Source organism: Ambystoma mexicanum, chromosome 11 (assembly GCF_040938575.1).
Source record: "Ambystoma mexicanum isolate Mex_15411 chromosome 11, UKY_AmexF1_1, whole genome shotgun sequence".
Lineage (NCBI taxonomy): Eukaryota > Metazoa > Chordata > Amphibia > Caudata > Ambystomatidae > Ambystoma > Ambystoma mexicanum.
Genome location: NC_090934.1, coordinates 933646721 through 933663130, shown reverse-complemented (window position 1 = coordinate 933663130; position 16410 = coordinate 933646721). Strand labels below are relative to the sequence as shown.

Sequence of the window (16410 nt, the reverse complement as noted above, 5' to 3'; positions counted from 1 at the left end):
GGGGAAGTTTAACACGCGATTTCAGCAGTGTACGTGTATTACTGGGGTGCTCGGGAGGTTCCATGCGCGATTTCAGCAGGGTACGTGTATTTCTGGGGTGCGGGGAAGTTTAACACGCAATTTCAGCAGGGTACGTGTATTACTGGGGTGCGCGAGATGTTCCACGCTCGATTTCAGCAGGGTACGTGTATTTCTGGGGAGCGGGGAAGTTTAACACGTGATTTCAGCAGGGTGGGTGCATTTCTGGGGTGCGCGGGAAGTTCCACACACGATTTCAGCAAGGTACGTGTATTACTGGGGTGCGCGTGAAGTTTCACATTCGATAGGCCCTGTGCGAGTGGGGTACGTGTATTTCGGGGTGCAGGGGAGTCCTACACGTGAATTGCCAGTGTGGGTCCTCACAGGTGTTCCCTCAACACCCTCCACGGCCCATGCAGGCAGCCCACACCACAGGGGACTATCCTGCACCCCTGGGCATGCCCCCCCAGCCAAGCCACATGTCACCTTGCACTAGTGATCACCAACGCATTACCCACTTGCACCCCCACCCCCCAAGCAGTGCAGGGCACCTGCCAGCAGGCCCCCACTCATGTCCCACTCATGTCCCTCTGCACCCCCACCCCCCAAGCAGTGCAGGGCTCCTGCCAGCAGGCCCCCACTCATGTCCCCTTGCACCCTCACCCCCCAAGCAGTGCAGGGCACCTGCCAGCAGGCCCCCACTCATATCCCCTTGCACACCCACCCCCCAGCAGTGCGGGGCACCTGCCAGCAGGCCCCCACTCATGTCCCCTTGCAACCACACTCCCCAGCAGTGCGGGGCACCTGCCAGCAGGCCCCCACTCATGTCCCCTTGCACCCCCACTCCCCAAGCAGTGCAGGGCACCTGCCAGCAGGCCCCCACTCATGTCCCCTTGCACACCCACCCCCCAGCAGTGCGGGGCACCTGCCAGTAGGCCCCCACTCATGTCCCCTTGCACCCCCACCCCCAGCAGTGCAGGGCACCTGCCAGCAGGCCCCCACTCATGTCCCCTTGCACACCCACCCCCCAGCAATGCAGGGCACCTGCCAGCAGGCCCCGACACATGTCCCCCAGCCAACACGTCATCACAATCTAGATCCCTGGCCCTTATGGCCAGCCTTCACATGCCAAAGACCCACCCAAGTATTGCATCCACCCACATAGAAATGCCAATTACACGATACAACCCCAATGGCAAGTATGTAAATGAACACATGTCCGTCACACATACACAATGGGGGCAAGTGAATGTCAAAACCCATATCATGACATGCATGAAACCAATGAGATAATACCACAAATGGAAGTATAAAAAAATATATATTAAAGATAACATGAACGTAAATCAAATTAATCACACAACAATGGGAATAACAAAAGAAATGGTCCATGTCCGATAAATAATGAAAATCAAGAAAACATAAGCAAAAGAAATCCAAAAAGAAATGTTGTCCAAAGTCACAGTCCAAAAAATCAAATCCAAGGGAAAATAAAAGTAAAAACCATTGCTCCATGGTGAACACAAAAAAATATTAAAAAAGATTAATCCAATGTAGAACTATGTACAATTGAAGAATCCAGGGTCCATGAGCCCAATTTAAGAAATGAAACCTACCAAAAACTACTACCTAGTAAAAAACTATATACAAAAATGTGGTGCATTGTCCAAGCGGTCCAAAATAAAGAAAAAACGAAAGGAAACCTAATACTAACTAACTAACTATTTACAAGGGCAGCGGGCAAGTCCAACGGCTCACTTGTTGATGTCCTGGGCCAGGGCATCATCAAACTCCTGCTCGATGTCCCGGAGGCGGTCCTCTTCCAAGGCCCCGAGGGTTCGCAGGGATGATGACATCTGGATCTCCAGGTCCCTGCGAATGGCCTCGAGGCACTCGGCCCGCCTCAGGGCCCTACGCATGGAGTTCTCTGCCCTGACCATCGTGAGCCGTGCCTCTTCCGCCCGCTGCCGCTCCGCATCTATCGCATGGCCCAACCACTGCCACACGGAAGACACTTCCCGTCCAGGGTCCTCCTGCCCTCCGGCCGATGCCTGCCCCTCCGATGATGAAGGCCCCGGGCCATCATGGCTCCCACCTTGCTGCTGCTGCTGCTGTGCCGCTGCCAGTGCCCTGGCTCCTGCTGCCTGCACATCCTCCTCCAGCTCGGTTGCAGTTGTTGAGGTGGCCACCCCTGCTGGACATCCGACTCCCGACTGTGGCAGGGATGTGTCCACCACCATCCTGGCCACAGGGTCAGAGGCAGCTCCACAGGGCACCCAGGTGACACATGGGTGGGAAGATGGCACGGAGTACGACTGGCGCATAGGGGGTTCAGTTAAGGAGGGGGTCGGAACAAGGTCCAGAAAACGGGGGAATCCGGCCCTGGTGAGCTGTCCCAGTGCGTCAACGCGGTCAACGAGTCATGCGAAAAGACGTGCAGTCTCCTCATGAAAAGACTGCAGGTCAGCTCGCATGGCACGTTGACGCAACGCCACCAGAATTCACTGAAAATGAAGGTGTTCTGTTGGCAGTAAACTGCCTTGCCATAGATCAATGAACAATGTTTTGAGACAGTTTACATGATATGGGTTCATAGGAAATAAGGTGATTGACAGGGTTTGCCATGGCAAGCGCAGAAAACCAGGAAGATGCACATTATAGCCTTCTGTGGTCTACATTGCATAATTCTCTTCATCTTCTCCCTACTCACTGCTTACCACTATGTGCGCACAGCTTTGCACACTCTTGTGTTTATGCATATCCCCAAAACCAAGATCTGGCAGATAGGAACTGTGCAGATTTCATCATTGAAGACTTGAGTCTGATGGTGTCTGCCTATCAGGGTCTCCCTGTGTAGCTTACAATGCGTAAGATTGGAGCGATGTAATCACATGCCTAGAGGGGTACAAAGGGGGGACTGAAACAGCTGTCATGGGGAGATCATTCCATTGATAGGGCTGAACCAAAGAAATAGGAATTACCAATGTCAGATACCCAAGCAGTAACCAGTGGGTCCCCAAAATACACCTCTGCTCTCTCCCTTTGGCTCTTCAAAGTCAATGTGTTTTTGCCCTTTCAAATGTACATCCACATGGTCAAGACTGGATTAGTGAAAGTAGTGTATGCCTATTTGGTAAAGAATTGAAGTGATGCTTTTTGAGAATGTTAGCCATAAACAGTATCCATTTAAACTACACACTGCACAGTAAAATTCCATATCACCAGCAATATTCCTTATAAGCTGCGCACATATGCGCTTGCCCAGCTACCTTCTGTGTGCAACTCAGAAGAGTGTTAACAGCTCACACAGACAATTCCCACCTTCTCAAGAATTAATAAGGCACAAGCCGCAGCAGTGGCCTGACATTTGGTTGTACTCTTAGTAAAGTTAAATTATAAGAACTAGCCTTGCAATTCTGGTCAAGCCTATTTACATTACCATACTTTGCAAGCATGACCTTAAAAACTTCAAATCAGAATCCAGCCTCAAATGGTTAAAACAAATATGAGAATGTGGCTCCATGAACAGAAGATCTAACAATAATATCCTTGCCCACATTAACCAAATAACCTTCCCTCCCCACCCATTACTCCGTACTTGACTCTACCCCACTTATACCTTTAGACTATCTTCCGTCCCAAGCCACATTTAGATATTACCAGACAATCTTAACTTTGCCTACCTTGAGCTTGCAAAAGGCTATCAGACTTGTACCTACGTCCACTTGTTTTATGTTTGTTGTAATATGAATAACGTCCAAGCACCAGCATATCTGTGAATCGCAGTGCCTCAGCAAAAGCATCACCCAGACTATGTAAACCAACTTTTAGCTCAAATATGGCTTTCACCCGAGCAGTGAGGGGTGGACATGGCAGGTAACTAAGTCCCTTTTCCATTTCTATTGCGGCGGCTGGGAGGCGGGAGGGGCGCTGGGACCGGAGCACAAAGCTCTGGTGCAGCAGGAAGGTGGGGAGCAAGGAAGGGGGTGGGGAAGGGGCTGAGTTTGTTTTGGGGGGTGGGAAGATGGGGAGGCAACAGGGAGATGCTCCCTGTTTGCTCCCCAAATTGAAGAAAAAAAGATGGCGCCACTGGGTAAGGGGCTTGTGTGGCTGGAACAGTGGACAGAGCATGTGTATTCTCCCCCTTGTGTTTTAGCCACCTGATTGGCTGAGTGCCCTTCCTCGGGTGAGAATGTTGGATAATGACTGTAAGTAAGCAGGCTACTTGGATATGTAACCTCATCATATGCTTCCCATTCTTTGCACATGTGCCACACGTGCTTTGAAGTGGTACCCTTGCAAGTTAACACATAAACATCAAATATTAAAATGTCATGCTCAGTGTGTCCTACATTAGAATTGGTAAAATGACCCTATAAGTAGAGAGAAATAATGCCATATACTTTATTTGGGCTGCAAGGGATAATGAGTATAGACTATGCCTACCATTACTCAACGGACATTCAGACAGAAAGATTGCTTTTCACACAATTTGCATCCTTTCCAGGTTTTCAGAGTTACATTGGACATAGACCTTAACAAATTATATGGAAGCTCTTTGCTCTGCACAAATGGTTTCACTGAGCACATGTATAATCCTACCCAACAACATTAGGGTGGAGGGTGTTGCAAACAATCTTGCATGCACTGCAAAATAACTGTCTACATGCAGATTCATGGCATTTCCTTAAACTGCCTATAATGTCATTGTGAGGCTTTTAATATGTATTTATTGCAAAGTATGGTGGGTACGCAAACATCCCAGTGAGAGTTTTATTGCTGCAATCCCTCACTTTTTAAAGTGCCTGTCAACAAGTATTGGGGGCTAGCACAGGAGACGGGAGGGGCGAGGGCAGACGGGCATAGGAGAATACTCTGAGCGGATGGAGAACAAATCAGTAACTTCTTCAGTACAGTACAGTGTTTGTTTTTCTAAAGGATCGGAAATGCTAGCAAAAGTGTAGTAAACTGAACCTTCTGTTTCTTTCTATGCTCAGCAGTTGAGGGCTTTCCAATATAATCATGTGTTCTGTGCTTGGTGCCCTTTCCATCCCTTTGCATCTTGTTTAACCGATAACAGTGAATTGCAGAAGAGGGGTCTCTAGTTAGAAAAGAAGAAACTCAATCTGTTGTACCTTTGAGCATTGCTGCTATTAACATAAAAGGCAAACATATTTAACTTTCTTCAACAGTGCTCTATAGGAAACCTCAGTAAGGCTCTTGTTGCATTTTGTCTAGGCTGTGATGACAAATGGTGAGTAAAACTATAGGCTGTATTATGTGTCCTGTCATTTCATTTCCTATGTCAATGAGACAAGTAGGGCTCTAATATGATTTTACTCCCTACTTGGAATTAAATGACTTTTTAGGGAGCAGAACCGTAATTAGCTTTGCCAATATTAGGGATAGGTTATGCTTATTAAAGGATGTTTGATTCCCCTAAAATTCCTTTTGAGATTGGGCAATTATATTATTTTTTTAATCAAAGACTTTATTTGATTTTAGGCATGAATAAACATTACACATATCTATACATTACAGGGAGAGGGAGGGAAAAGGGGGGATAAAACAACTTCAGGGAAAGGAGGGGGAAGGGAAATATGGGGCCTTAGCCCACGGGACCATCAAGTCTTCGATAAGGGAGCACATGAATCAGCTTGTGCGTGCCGGGTTCGTCTACCCGGCGTCGCCTCGCCCACTCAGTTCAACCTGTTTGTTACCTCTCGTCGGAAGCTTAGCCGTCCTCTTCCCATCTCTGCCAAATTTTGTCTGCTTTTTGCGGGCATCCCCTCGCTGCATACACCCTGCGTTCCATTATCACACAGATGTCCACGTCTGTGACCCATTGGTCATAACAGGGTGTTCTCTCTGATCCCCATAGCTGCGCAATGTTCCTTCTGAGGACTGCTGTCGCGGTCGAACAGAGTAGTTTCTCATGGCGGGTCAGATCACTTTCGTTGGAAATGCCTAACAGGAGCTGGGCCGGTCCCCATTGTACTGGCTTGCCTATGACTCGGGAAAGTTTGTCACAGCATTTCTTCCATAGTTGCTGTATTTTGTCGCATTCCCATATGATATGAAAGAAAGTTCCCTCCTCCCGTTTACAGCGTAGGCATCGCGCGTCTTGGGTTCTGCCCCATCGGAAGAGTGCCACTCTGGGGTAGTAGATGCGGTGTAGGATTTTGAGTTGGACGAGTCGAAGTCCCGATGAGATGGCCACTTCCCGGGGATACATCAAGGCCTCTGTCCAGTCCTCGGGTTGAAGTGGGCCCACGTCGCGCTCCCATCTAGCTTTTAGGCTGGTCAGTTCGGGCGTGGCAAAGGATGTGATAACTTGGTACATGGTTGAAGTGACTTTCCGTTGTATTTGATCCTGCACAATGTTGCGTTCCAGCGGGGTGCACTCTGGAGTATCGTTGAAGATCTGCCGGTGTGCGTGCACTGCATGCTTCAGTTGAGTATAGTGGTATTCCTCAGAAGGAGGGAGGGCGAATTCAGAATGCAGTGTTTCAAACGGGGCCATTGTCCCTTCCCTTATTATGTCTCCGACTCTGGCAATACCGCTTCGGGCCCACGCGGGCCATTTGGGTAGTTTCTGTATTTCGGGGAGAAGGCTGTTGTTCCACAGAAGCTGAGCTAGAGTCAGTTTTGCATCCCATCCTATGTAGCGGTGTGCCTCCGTCCAGATGCGTGTGACATGAGTGTTCATGTTGAGGGCTGGTGTGCGGCAACGACCGCGATACAGGAGTTCCAGGGGTGAGGTTCCACACTGAGTATCGATCCCTTTGATGTGCGGCAGATCTCGGTCCCCATGGAGCATGTCATTCACCACCGCCATCTGACTGGCCCAGTAATACGTCTGCAGTCTAGGCAACCCAATCCCACCCTCCCAGATGGATCTTTGAAGGGTAGAGAGAGCAATCCGCAGATGACCTCCGCTCCATAGCAGTTTACGAAGGATACGGTCCATCTTGAGGAATTCATGCTGTGAGATATGCAGCGGTGCATTTTGCAGGATGTACAGAAACCTGGGGAGTGCGATCATTTTGAATAGGACAGCTCTACCTATCAGTGTTAGCGGCAGGGAGGTCTAATGGCGGGTGTCCTCTGCAAATCTTGTCACGACTGGGTGGAGGTTCAGCGCCACATAGTCTGTGAGACGTTTCGTGACAATTACCCCTAGGTATTTGAAGTGCTCTGTCGTGACTTGGTAGGGGCAGTCCGCGGGGCGAGCGGCTGCCACGCTGCCCAAGGGGAATAGGATGGACTTGGACCAGTTCACGCGTAAGCCACTGAAGGCTCCATATTTCTTCAGCATATGTGTTACTTTGTGACAGGAGTTACGTGGGTCTTTTAAGTAAATAAGCAGGTCGTCCGTGAAGAGTGAGACTCTGTCCTCCCATGTCTCCGACCAGCGGAAGCCCTCCCAAAGCGGTGTGTCACGTAGGAGAATAGCCAAGGGTTCGATGGCTATTGCGAAGATCAATGCTGACAGAGGGCAGCCCTGCCTAGTGCCTCGGCCCAGCTTGAAAGGATCCGATTGCCAGCCATTAACCCTAGTCCTGGCCGTCGGGCATCTGTACAGTAGTTGCACCCAGCTCATAAAATTTCCACCAAACCCCATTCGCCCCATTATGTGCCAGATGGCATCCCATCGTACCGAATCAAAGGCCTTCTCGAAGTCGATGGCCAGCAAGGCCAACGGGCCTTGTATACTGTCAGCTTTCTCCAGTGCCGCATGCAGTCTGTGGAGGTTCATGCGTGTCGATCTCTGGGGCATGAAGCCGCATTGGTCCGGATGAATCAGAGAGGGTATCGCTTGTTGCAAACGATCTGCCAGTATCTCAGCTAGGATTTTAGTTTCGCTGTTAATAAGTGAGATGGGCCGGTATGAATTGCAGTTGTCGGGGGGCTTGTCTGGTTTGGGCAGTACAATTATTGTGGCTTCTCTTAGGTCTGGAGATAGGATGCCCCGTTCTTTTGCGTGTTGATACATTCTCAGTAAGTGTGGGGCGATTACGCTGGACCCCACCTTCCGCCACAGTTCAATTGGGAAGCCGTTTGGGCCTGGGGATTTGCCCGTCTGGAGGGCAGACATAGCACACGACACCTCGTCTTCCATTATATCCTTCTCCAGCAATTCTAGTTGTGTCTCATTCAAAGTGGGGAAATTAATTCCCTCCACTATTGACGTGTCCATGCGGGCGGTGGGTTTCTTGTAGAGTTCAGCATAGTAGTCCGCAAAACCCCGGGATATGTCTTGGTCTGTCACTAGTGGACCTAAACTCCCCACCTGTAACTGATGAACATGGCTACGCCCCTGCTCCTTACGTTCCAGCCACGCTAGCATCTTGCCAGCTTTATCGCCCGTCTCATATACTCGTGCCCTCATTGCAGTGTGTGCGTGTTTGGCATTGTCAAGTGCTGTGTTCTGGAGCAGTTTCTGAGCTCGGAGTATGGCTCGGTTCGTCTCGGGCGTGTCATGGGTAATATGTGATTCTTCTGCCAGTCTAACTTGTTGTTCCGCCTCATGTACCTTAAGCAGGTGCTGTTTCCGATATGCGGACGTCCATGAGATAAGTTCCCCCCTCAGTACTGCTTTGTACGCCTCCCATAGTGACCCAGGGTCTGATGCAGATTCCATGTTGAACTCAAAATATGTTTCGGTCGAATCTTGGAGCTTCTCTATCAGGTCCGGATTACTCAAATAATAGTTATTCAGACGCCAGTTCGGGGGGGGGGGACGGTCTAGAAGTTGTAATTTCTAGTACCAACGGGGAGTGGTCAGAGATGCCCCTTGGTAATATATATGCCTCTTGTGCTCTATGTAAGTCGGTTGATGGGATAAAGAAGTAGTCCAGTCTGGAAAGCGAGGCATGGGCCCCAGAGTGAAAGGTATATTCCCTGGACTCGGGGTGGAGGTCCCTCCATACATCGCACAGACCCAGGGCATTCGTAAAGGTGGCGAGTTTGGTATGAACACCAGGGTTTCTGTTACGCAAGTGTGAGCGGTCTAGGGTTGTGTCCATGACTTCGTTAAAGTCCCCTCCTATTATCGTAATGTCGGAGGTGTCCTCTGTGATCACGGGGGAAATGTCAGTGAGTAGTGGCGTTAGTAAAGTTGGTGGAGCATAGATAGCAAGCAGTGTGACAGAGTTACCCCAGAGCGTGCCCGTCGCATATATGTACCTGCCTCCGGTGTCCTGTGTCACTGTGTGCAAGTGGAAGGGGAGGTTTTTGTGTATCAATATCAGGACACCACGTGAGCCCATTGTGAAGCCTGCATGGAGTGCGAGTCTGTAGCTTGTGCGTTTGAATAGAGAACATTCTGTGCCTGCAAGGTGTGTTTCAACTAGAAAGACTATATCTGGAGCTTGCCTTTTCAAGTATTGCCCTACTAGTCGGCGTTTGATTGCATTGCCGAGCCCATTGACATTCCAAGCCAAAAAATGTGATTGTTCTGCCAATGTTGGCCCTAGTGTTGCGTGCTGCCATGACTAGTCACGGACGAGAAAGTGTGTGCCACAGGAGGCGGCGCCAGGCGCCGGGTTTCAGTGTGTTCGTTTGCTGTTACTCCCTTGTTTGACTTTAATATGTTTCGTGCTTGACTGGCCCTTCCCTTAACTAAACATAACAAAACCATAACCACCCACCCTATACTCCTCCCAACTAGAAGCATCTGTCGCCCAAACATGAAAAACAAGTTGTCAACTGGACAACTCACATAGAACAAACTGAATTAGAAGTACAGATGGCTCCCCCTCGTGAGGTGCAACTAGGGGGGAACTGCCACTGCTAGTGCTGCCGTGGATTGTCTTCGTCGGGGGCAGGGGCCCTTTAACGTGCGGAGACAGGGCATTCCCGCAGCTGCTTTAAGCAAATATGAGTTACCTTAGGTTGGACGTTGAGGTGTGCTGCTATTGGGGCAATGGTTCGGCTCGTTGTTAGTGCGGAGTGTCGGGGCACGGTATGGGCCGAGGCAGGGGTCATCCCCCCCGTCCTCTGGTGGAACCTGAGCCGGTGGCCGCCGGAGTGCGTGCTGTTGGTCGGGTGGTGTTCTGTAGTTCCTCCCATTCCTGCTGCGGGAGGCCGACCAATCTCCTTCTATGTGTTGTTCAGCCCAGCGCCATGCCTCTTTGGGGTCGTTAAAGTGAACTGTAGTCCCTTTGTGGTAAATTTTGAGCTGAGCGGGAAAAAGCAGGCCGTATTTCACGCCCATTGTTTGCAGTTGTTTTTGAGGTGGTCAAAGGACTGTCTTGCTTTCTGCACTTCCCTGGTGTAATCGGGGAAGAAGGCGATTTTGGAGCCGTTGAAGGTGATCGTGCCTTTGGCACGTGCGAGCTGTAGAAGAGCGTCCCGATCTCTAAAGTTTAAGAATCGTGCTATCACTGTTCGTGGGGGTGCCCCTGGCACCGGCCTGCCAGACGGCATTCTGTGCGCTCTTTCTATGGAAAAGAACTTGGAAAAGGAGTCTAGGTCGAAAAGGTCGGTGAGCATCTGTTCCAGAAACAGCTCCATGCAGGGGCCTTCCGCTTTCTCGGGAATGCCGAGTATGCGCACATTATTGCGCCTAGACCTGCCTTCTCCGTCTTCAATTCTGTCCTCCAACACCTTGATTTTGGATGTAACGTGCTGGAGTTGTTGTCGCATGTTGTGAATCCCGTCTTCTGTAGTGGAGATGCGTTGTTCAGCCTCCCCGGTGCGCGCCGTTAGCTTTTGGAGGTCGTGCCTAAGGAGGGATACATCCATGCTTATTCTGTCCATCTTCTGTTCCATGGACGTGCGGGACTCCGCAATGGCGGCCATTACATCTTTCAGAGAGATTACATTGTCTGTCTCTGCTTCTTCTGTAGATAGCGAGTGGGGGTCTAGGGCCTGCGGCGAGGTTATGGTATATTGGTCCATTCTGCTTTGAGTGTGGAGCCTTTTCGCTCTATCTTTCCCCATGCTTTCTGTTGTGCCGCGCAGATACAGTCCTTGTGTTGTGGTCCACAGACGGTGTATGCCTTGTCCTCTCGTTTCTTTATGGTCTGTAGGCGCTCTGAACGAGACCCTACGTGTCCAGACCGATACCAGTGAGTCTTGCTGCTTTGTCTGGATTCCCTCTGGATATCCCTGTGCTTCTAGCTGGGGGCTGTGTGCAATGGTGTTGCACTTGGAGGGGGGGTCGCCGGTGTTGCGCTGCTGGCAGGTCTGGTGATGCGCGGCTCGGGAGGCGCCCCGCGAAGTGCGTGGATCAGTGGCTGCCCAGCAAGGCCAGCCCGCCGCGCGTCCCCGGGTGCGAGGTGCCTCTTTACCTTGACGTGGGTCAAGCGGTGTGAGGCTGTCACGGATGCGAGGAGTAACGGGCAGTGATGCGACTTCTCTGTTGAGCACCGGAGCAGGGACCAGGTTGTGCGTGCTCAGGATGTCCTGGCTGTGTCGTGCTGGAGCGCTCCCGACCTCCCACCTCAGTCTGCGCAGCTGTAGTTCATGTGGGGCGTCGTGCTCCTGTGGGCCCCCTCCGAAGGGTTGTAATTGCGCCTCAGCTGCCACCCAACGCAGGCCTCTGGGTCCGCCCACGGGCCGGCGCGTTCGGCACCGTCTATGCTCCTCCGAGCCCCCTCAGCGTCCGGCGGACGGGGGCCTGCACCGCAACGCAGGCCTCTTGAGACGAGGCACCCGGTGCCGGAGCAGCACGCCAAAGTGCACTGCGGGTGGGACGCCTCACCCTACTCCGCCGGTCCGCAGGGCAGGGGGCCCTCGATCTGCCTTCGGGTGCCGGGTTCTCCCCTTATGCTGGGGTCCGCCTCAGGGCCCGGCCGCCAGGGCCCAGAGCGCCGCACACAAGCAGGGCTTCCCGTGTTCTCGTCCCCTCGATCTTTCCAACACAGGCTGCCCACGGGCCGGAGCGACGTTGGAGCCTCCACAGGGGCCGCGCTCCACCTCCACCGCCTTTGGAGAACCGGTGGCGATCAGGGTCACACCGCCGCGCAGCCCCGCTCTCCCGCGGCGAGTTGATTACCGCGCGCAGGCGGCCATCTTTTGGCGGGCTGATCCGCGCTCGCTCGAAGCTCTTCGTGCCCACAGCTCTGGGATTCAAGGGGCGATTTCTGCCAAAATTGCGCCAGTTGTGCCCCAGGGTATCCGGCACCAGTCAGAGTCGTTTTGGGTCCAATAGTCCTCAGGAAACAGGCGATTTGGTCAGGATGATTAATGCGGCTGCGGGAGCTGGAAAGACTCACGCCCTTCGCATCTCGCTGCTGGCCACGCCCCGCAATTATATTATTAGAGTTCTTTCTTAGGTCACTGATTCTTAAATATCAATGGAGATGTTTGGGTAGAAGCGGGGCGTAGACTCCGATATGTTCATTATTTCCTATGTTTATTGGGCACATTTTCCTGTTTTTAGGGAGAAACAATGGGTGGTGTGTATGCCTCTTATCTGTATGGCTGGTTTTGGCTACCTGTCGTCATAGCTCTATTCACAGGACAATGCAAGGTGCATGGTAAACAGAGGCACCGCAATTCTGATCTTCATATTGTGTGGTGCAGTTACTCCGATGCCATTATCACCCTTACACAAATTATGAGAGGCATGTTCTCCTGGCCTTGAATTACTTTATTAAAGTGGCAGTTTTCTACACATTCCTTTTAGTTGCCATCTTGGAATGATGTATTCTTTCTGGATGTTTTGCCAGCCACATAGGTTATGATAAGTGATATTTGTATTTTGTAATACAGATGATGAGTGTTTTTTGAATGGCATAAAACACTTTTGCATGTCTCTGAGCAGTGTCGACAAATGAATAGCCATAACTAAACCTATGGTTTACTAAGCATTCAATGCTTTTTTGTGCATACACATATTTTTCTCTGCACAGGAATGCTTTTGCTAGGTACTGTTTCAGATTTAAAATTCTTGAACTGGTTTATGCACTATTTTTATAATCACATAAAATATTTGTTTTTTAGTCTATATATATATATATATATATATATGGAAAAGGTGCTGTAAAATGCAATTTTTACAATGATTTGCAAATAATTGCAGTGGCTGGGAAGGGGAAATTCCCTTCAAAACTCTCTTTGGAGATGATAGCTCACTAACTAGGTATGCTCACAAGGTGGATTATCACATTAGTCAGTTGCACGCATGGCTTGTCAATTTCTTCCAGAAACACAGGAGTGATGGGGCCGACCTGTAGTGTGCTGATATGGTTGGCATGTTTTTGCAGATTCTGGTGTGTAGATGGCTTGTTTTCTGGTTCTTTTCTTCTTGCCTTGGCCTTAGATTAGAGCCTGATGATGTGATCTCTGGTTCTGCATAGGACTACAGAGAGGTCAGTTTTTCAGGCGGGTGGGATGGAAAGTTGTTTGCCACTGGCTTGTATGCGATGCAACCTAATGCGATTCGCTGCATTGGCACGTTTGGCAACGAGAGACGAAGCAAAGGTTTCCCTTTTAATCCCACCTAAAGGTGCCAAATCAGTAGGCAGTTGCTCCTGTGCTTGGACTATTGTAATATCATGTATGCTGGCCTTTCCGTGAAGATATTGAAACAACTCTGACAGCTGCAAAATATAAAGTTACCAGTGCTAAAACAGACAGACCTCATCTCTCTCTCTCTCTCTCTCTCTCTCTCTCTCTCTCTCTCACTCTCTCACACACACACACATATTCCGCATTTACTGTGGTTCCCTTTAGATTAGAAGTCCACCGTCAAGATGCTATGCATGACCTACAAGGCATACTTACCTTACGGTTCAAAATGCCAGGGCAAGGTGAGTCACCAATACTGTCCCACCCTCCCTCAGCATGAAAGCCATGACTGAAGGCAAAATCATGCTTGCTGCTTTCCACCAGGAATGCCACGGAAGCGAGGCACGAAAAACACAAACTGAGTTGGTGGACAACAGCATGATCTTCACGTATTCCAGAAGGTGCTGAAAATGAAGATCTTCTGACAGGTTTGTGTGGCCTAAGGAACTGGAATTCGAAAGTGATCTGACTAGTCTGATTGCCAAATACCAATCGTGAGGTCTAAACCAGATGCCCGGTCTATGGGCTCTTCCATGCCTCTCTAAATCTGACGCAAGTGCCCTCTGCCTCGTTTGTTTGGAACCAGAGAAAGGAATGCTCCTATTTTATGCAGAGCATCTGTGGGAAATGGAAGAATTACACTGGGAATTCTTGGAATGCTCTAATGCATGTAAAGTGCAGCTAAGTCTTAAAGAATGGAATTGGTGAAGTGCCATGGATCTGTGTGATTACTGAGAAAATAAATACTGAATGCAAACATGCCGAATTTTATTGTTTTCTCTTCGTGCAATTATATGTGGGGGGAGACTCCCGAAGCCCCACTCCATTCTCCCCTTAGATAATTAACCATCCTAACCCAACAGCCACAAATATTTGCTGCCAAATCCGAAAATACTAAACTTCGCCATTTTCGCATTGGGTATTTTGGTTCGCTTAGTGATTGACTGATACCAAGTGCCATCAGTGCCAAGCCAGAACATTACATAGGCCTTTACCATGTCTGGAAAAGTGGTAAAGGATTTTGGATTAGCAAAATGTTACCCAAGTCCACTTGGGATAGAGGAAGAGCATGCAAGGTAGAGTGACACATATATTATTCAAAACTGACAACAATGGCAAATGCTTGTGTCATTTTCTGGATGTGTGAGGTTGACACTTGACAATCCAGGGCTGGAATACTTTCCCAGAATACAAACTTGTGGAATGGCAAAACAGAGTGCCGTGGGTGCGACCGATATTCTAAAACCTAAAATAGGCCCATAGAAAGCCATAATGACCTCCCCTCTTCTGAATAAGTTATGGTTTGTCCTATGCTTCGAGGATTCTGTCTTCACTTGTACTGTTTGCCCACTTAATGTCTGAACCATGAAACAACTCAACGATGAGCGCTAATGAGGACAAAACGTGCCTTAGGAGTTGCTTTACGCCTTTCCAAGTGGGCGTGGATGAGACGTAACTGAGCCAGACTCTGCCGCCTTATAGACACGTGAGCTGGATTGGTTTGATGGATGCGTCTCACTTCCAATGATCGACACTTAAAATAGGAGCTTGATAGGAGCTTCCCTAGAAATCCTTTCGCTCTTTTGTATAATTAGCCTGCTACTTATGCTGCTTAGCAGTTTGATTTCACCTGTCTGGGTTGTTTGATTTTAGCTCTCTCTTCACTGCTGGCCGCTCTGAAGCGGTGTGCTCCCCTAATCCCCACCCCTCCCTCGCGCTCAACAGAGCACCGATAAAAAATCCAGAGAATTTAAAAGAAAAAAATCCAGTCAGATGCCAATCGCCTAAACAACGGAAGTAGGCGACAACCCGTAGCGCTCTATAGAGCCTTTTTTCTACCAAAAAAAAATAAAAAAAAGAGAGTGGTGGAAAAAGAGAAAAGCGACGAAGCACATGGAGTACCCACCACAAACCAAAAAGAAAAAGAAAAAAAAAACAATACATTAGCACGATCAGAACATTACTCTTGTGCCGAAAAATAGACTACTGACACTTTTTTTTCCAAAAGTGACGATGACATGAAAGAGAAGCAAGAAAATGGAGGTTCGGGCTTCCAAATAAAATAAATGGGCGATCTGAATTCCAATTCGTTTTTATTTTGGTCAAGTTTTTATTATCATTGCATATATTTGCATCAACATCTTATTTCCAATACTGTTTTGTATATGAAGAAAATATTTCTACACAATGTCAATTCAGAGTTTCTTTTTCTTTTTGTGGTATGCGTAGAATTGCAAGTCCTGATATTTGAAGATGTTCCCAAAACTATATACTTTTTAGCGAAGAGCTGCTAAATTGCACAACTCCCTGTGTTTGGTGACTTTACAAATCATTTCAATGCCATGAGTTAAAGAATACTTTTTAAACCATGAATTCCAATTGGAAATGCCCGAGAACACTGAGTTCTCAGAATGCGCGTGAACGGGTTGGCATTGAGGCATTTTATGGGCCTGATTCATGGAAGTGTTTTATATGGCACTCCTTTAACACTTAGCGGCTGATTCATGGAATTTGTGCACCGAAAAACAGGGATTTGTGCACCGTTCTCCCTGCAAATCCCGTTTTTCGCCGCACAAATTCCATGAATCAGCTCCATAGTGGTAAGATGCCATTGTGGCGATGTTAGGCATCACCTCGCCGATACTTATAGAAAATGAATCACACTTCCTGGAAGTTTGAAATATAAAAGATTCATGGTCAGGACCCTGCTTTATTGCAACACAAAGAGCAAATGTGCAGGCAGGCAACTGGGTGACTTTCCCGTGATGTGATTAAGGATAGTAAACCAATTAGAAATCCTGTGGCTTGAGAAAAAATAAAAAGCCGTTCTTTCATCATTAATCAAATCATTATATTGTAAGTGGCCTGCGA

The 16410-nt window shown here is 49.0% G+C and overlaps 1 protein-coding gene across 5 annotated transcripts in view; it reads right to left on the bottom strand.

The window, feature by feature from the left end:
• The window catches only part of CDHR5 (cadherin related family member 5), a 317423-nt gene that overhangs the window by 144250 nt on the left and 156763 nt on the right, over positions 1 to 16410 (bottom strand). The window lies entirely within an intron of this gene.